The sequence below is a fragment of the Gavialis gangeticus genome, unplaced genomic scaffold (assembly GCF_001723915.1).
Source record: "Gavialis gangeticus isolate Ggan-Ray unplaced genomic scaffold, GavGan_comp1, whole genome shotgun sequence".
Lineage (NCBI taxonomy): Eukaryota > Metazoa > Chordata > Crocodylia > Gavialidae > Gavialis > Gavialis gangeticus.
In genome coordinates this window covers 232,333,951-232,338,783 of record NW_017729032.1, presented here as the reverse complement: position 1 = coordinate 232,338,783, position 4,833 = coordinate 232,333,951, and the positions used below count along the sequence as shown (strand labels likewise).

At 43.3% G+C, this 4,833-nt stretch overlaps 1 long non-coding RNA gene across 2 annotated transcripts in view; it reads left to right on the top strand.

The window, feature by feature from the left end:
• The first annotated feature begins 1,176 nt into the window (after window positions 1-1,176).
• Window positions 1,177-4,833, top strand: part of LOC109303356 — a 102,176-nt gene continuing 98,519 nt past the window's right edge. For both annotated transcript variants that reach the window (XR_002099067.1, XR_002099069.1), the window contains exon 1: window positions 1,177-1,236. This is a non-coding gene — a long non-coding RNA (uncharacterized LOC109303356). The remainder of the gene's footprint in view (window positions 1,237-4,833) is intronic.

The window sequence follows — 4,833 nt, the reverse complement described above, 5'->3', positions numbered from 1 at the left end:
TTTTTTTTTTTTTTTTTAATGTTTGCTAATATTCTACTCTACTTATATGGGTTCCATGATCTCGGCTGCTGTTGGTAGGACTATACATTTTAGATAACGCGCTACATAACTTCAATGTTGGGCTCTGTGACTTTAAATTATTGTTAGAAAATGAGGTGGTGACTTCGCTCAATTTCTTCCTGTGAAATTATTTTGTTCTTTCTCCAAAAGAACTACTTTATCATAAGACCTAGCATTATATCCAGACAATAGATTTCATATAATGCTATGTTTTGGGGGTTTTAGTTTCTCCCTCTTTTAACTAATATTTCATTATAGCCATCCTAGACTTTTGCTATTTGTCACTTGTTCCAAGATGCAGAAAAAAATGCTCTTAACATGCAATTTCTGTCCCTAGCCCTGAACTACACACACCCATTTAAATGACCAGAAACCAGTACAAATCTGTAACACAACAAAAGCTCAGTGCACATAAACTACTTTTTAAAATGGCTGAAACTGGTTTAAGATGAACCTGGATGGATATAGTATCATATTTAATGGATTTTGGTTAAATTGGTTTATTGAACTTCTATCCCAGATCTCCTCCTCCAGATTCAGGTTAACTTGCAGTCCCCCCAGCATCCCAAAATATTTTGCATGGTTTTCCCCGCCCTTTTAAAGGGTGGGTGGCCTAACCTTGATACAAGCTGTCTGTTTCAGCCAAGCAGGGAGGCTAGTGGCTTCTAGCCTCCAGAATCAAAAGTAAATGTCTATTGCTTATTGGTCCAATCTACACAGCTTAGATGTATCTGTGAGGATTGAATTCATTCAGTCTCAGGTTTTTGGTGCTCTGTACTTGGCCCAGGTGTTATATCAGAAACTTTTATTTTCAATTTAATGACCCAAAAGTGGGGGTGGAAGAAATTGCAAGCATAGATGCTCTGAACCTGTTTAGATGGCACTGAAGATGACTGTACTCACCTAGTGCTGTGTTCTGTAAACTGCTGTACAAACAGTCTGATCTAGCAAAGCACTTCTTCAATTTGGGCTATGTGAGCCCATTGACTTCACTGAACTGGTGCCACAGTAATCAACATCTTGCAAGGTTAGAGTGCTACTTTAAAGTTTCTGCTATTTCTATAGGATCATGCTAAATATGAACAAAAACGTGTATTTTCTCCACTTATTCTGTTGCAGACTAACTATTCACGTCACCTCCTGCCAGACCCTGTTTCATGGCTAACACCTCTTGGGGTCAGTGGGATTTATTGTACGAATAAAATGAGATGTCATGATTCACCCTGCTTCCCCAAATACGTAATTCAGTTGCTTTATAGGTACAAAATGATAAAGTTTTCTCTTGGAAATGGAAGGCCCTCTAACAACAATAGCCCTTCAAAGATATAGCCATCTAGCTCAGATCCTGATTTTTTTTTTCCATAGGTGACCTTAGATAGGCGACCTTAATTTTGGTTAGACCTCTTTTGTAAAACTTGATTAAATATTTTTTTTTCTTTTGTTTAGAAACTTAACTATAGTTCAAATTTCTTAACGCTGCCAGAACTCATTCAGAATGCGTTTTACCCTTCTGTAACTGGCAAAGGTCAACAATACCAAAATGAATAGAATAGAAACCTATAAATGCAACACCTCGAAGACCTGAGGTTATAAAGAAAACAGGGTCCTAAGAGCAAGAAGGTTATATGGCCACACTTGTGTTTGATTTTTCCAATGACAGGAATAACTTTAAAGTTCAAGTGTGTGTATGGACGTATCTACATGAGGTACTTAACTGAGCAGTAGCGTAGTTTACTGAGAAGTAAGCATGTGCATCTACATGTGTATATCCTTACTACACACTAAACCTCACTAATCACAGGTAAATTTGCTACCTGCAAATGCATGTAGCAAATCTGCTTTCAATTGGTAACAGTTCAGTAGCACCTGTAGAGAACTGACAGAGCAAATCTGTTCCTAGTCAGCCATCCACCAGGGGGTGGGAGACTGCTCCTTGCCCCCAGGAGCTGCCTGTTGCTGGGTCAGGCTCCACCACCAGAGTCTGGGTGGGGACTATGTCCCCCTTTCCTGGAAGCAGGGAGCTTCAAGCCCTTTGCTCCAAGTTTGTGATCAGGGAGTGGGGGCTTGGACAACTTTAGTTTTAGAGCTCAAGCTGGAAGATAATGGAGCCAGTGTTGAGAGCTCCCCACACTGTTTCCCACCCAGCTCTGCTCATGGAGCTGAATGGGGAACAGGGTCCCCACCCTCCAACCTGTATGCAGTGTAGGGGCTGGGAACACTTTTGGTCGGGGCAGGTCCCAGACCTGTGCCCCAATTGGCTGATCAAGATGTGGGGCTTGGAAAAACCTGCAGAGTTGCAAGCTAGCTGCCCTATTGGGGTAGGAGGCTAAGACCTAGCCATCCCCTGCAGCTCTCTCCAAGTCACATGTCCATGATCAGAGCGCCAGGGCCAGGAGCTCCCTGGTGCTGGGGGACAGTGTCCCTGCCCTAGCAACAGGCTGCCCCCAGCGGTAGGATGTAATGTCTCAGCTCTGGCCAAGAGGTAGCTGTCTCCTAGCTTGGTGCTCCCTGCCAGTCCTTGGGCTAGCACCCAGAGGGAGCCTAGAGCTCCTCTGATGCTGGCAGAGGCGCATTGCAGGGCCCCAGGAAGTAGCAGCAGTTTGCTACCATTAGCAGCAAATCTGTTCCTACTCTTCTGCAAGTGTAGACACTTGCCTGGGAGCATTTACTTGTGAGTAAATTAATCCCAGCTCGAAAGCACGTGTAAATGTACCCACGGTGTGAAATCTGAATGGCTAAGTGGTACCCTGAAATTCAGTCTTGTGCTCTCCTCTCTCAAATTATTAAAAAATTGTCTTAATCTCATGGCTCCATGGCATTTTAGTATATTTAACCTGAATGCTTTATTTAAAAACAGTTCATTAATAAAATATGCCAGACTACTAACAAATTAAGTAGAAGATTGTTTAGGAACTAAGGAATATTAGCAATATAAAACTCAATGGATCATGTGCATAAGAGAAGGAACAGGAGGAGGTGAAACGAGAGGATTAATGTAAAATCACTTACTGCAAAATGGAAGTACGGAGAGGGAAAATAGAAACTAAAAATCAAACTTAACTCTTCAGTTTGTGTACAGATGGTGACTTATCACAGAATTAGGGAGGTTAAAATATCAAGGCCTTATTTTGTATGAGTAGAAACGTTCCTTCATTGTCAGTCTTGGCATCAGCAACTTCCCATAATTCATTTCCATACCTTTTGCTGCTGCTTCTATGGGAAAGTGGGTGCATCTACATAGCATGCTATGTTGTCATAGCAATGCACTATGGCAACATAGCATCCACAGGTGTCTACACATGACCAGCAGCTACTTCACCATTGTAGCATGCTCCCCTATTATAACACACTGTTATGGCAAAGTAGCTGCTAAAAATAACTGTGTACTTTGTGGGAGGCTACTGCATCATGCTTTAGTACTTCCAGAAGTACTAAAGCACAGCACAGTAACAATGTCACTGTAGGGTACATAGATGTACCCAGTAACACTTTTTTTTTTCTTAGTTCCACCTCAAATCAAGTCCAGTAAAAGCTGAGAGAGGACAATTGTTGTCCTGTCTGTACTTCATAGAGAAAATCCTGCCTAATGAGTCTAGTTGGAAAATTGGCCTTCTTCCAATCTTTAGGCACTAGACACCAATGTGGTACCTATCTTCAAGAAAGGGAGGAAAGTGGATTTGGTAAACTACAGGCCCATCAGCCTGACCTCTATCCCAGGAAAGGTCTTAGAAAAGATTGTCAAAGAAGCCATTCTTAACAGACTTGGCCAATAGCAACATCCTGAGGGATAGCCAGCATGGGTTTGTTGCGGGGAGGTCCTGCTTGACTAATCTTCATAGAAGTATGGTCGGAAGGGACCTTGTAGATCTGCAAGTCTGACCTCCTACCTGGGCAGGAGAAAAAACTGGGCTCAAATGATTCCAGCCAGGTAGGCATCAAGCCTCCTCTTAAGACCCACAGGGTAGGAGCCAGCACCACTTCCCTTGGAAGTTGGTTTCAGATCCTAGCCGCCCTGACTGAAGTAGTTCTTACGGATGTCTAATCTAATCTTATTTCCTTTTATGACCAGGTGACCTATCACCTGGACAAGGGAGAGGAGATTGTTGTATATCTTGACTTCAAAAAAGCTTTTGATCTGGTATCCCATGATCACCTCTTGGCAAAACTGTCTAATTGTGCCCTCGACCTCACCACAATCTGCTGGCTGGGCCATTGGCTCTGGTAGGACCCAAAGGGTGGTAGTTGATGGAAGTCAATTGTTGTGGTGCGCTGTGGCCAGTAGGGTCCCTCAAGGCTTTGTCCTTGGGCCTATACTAATCAACATCTTCATTTAATGATGTGAACATTTGTATCAGAAGTGGACTGGCCAAGCTTGCCAATGACACCAAACTGGGGTGAAGCATCCACACCTGAGGACAGAAGGGTGATCCAGGCTGACCTGGACAGGCTCAGGGAATGGGCAGATGAGAACCTGACAGTGTTCAACACCAAAAAATGCAAGGTTCCCTACCTTGGGAAGAAAAACTTACAGCTTGCTTATAGGCTTGGCAATGCTATGCTGGCTAGCGCTATGGATGGGAGTTGAGATGAACGTGAGCCTTCAATGTGATGCTGCAGCTAGTAAAGCAAGCAAAATGCTGGCTTGCATCCATAGATGCTTCTCAAGCAAATCCCAGGACGTCATTCTCCTGTTGTACTTGGCCTTGGTGAGGCCGCAGCTGGACTACTGCATCCAGTTTTGGGCTCCACAATTCAAAAAGGATGTGGAGAAGC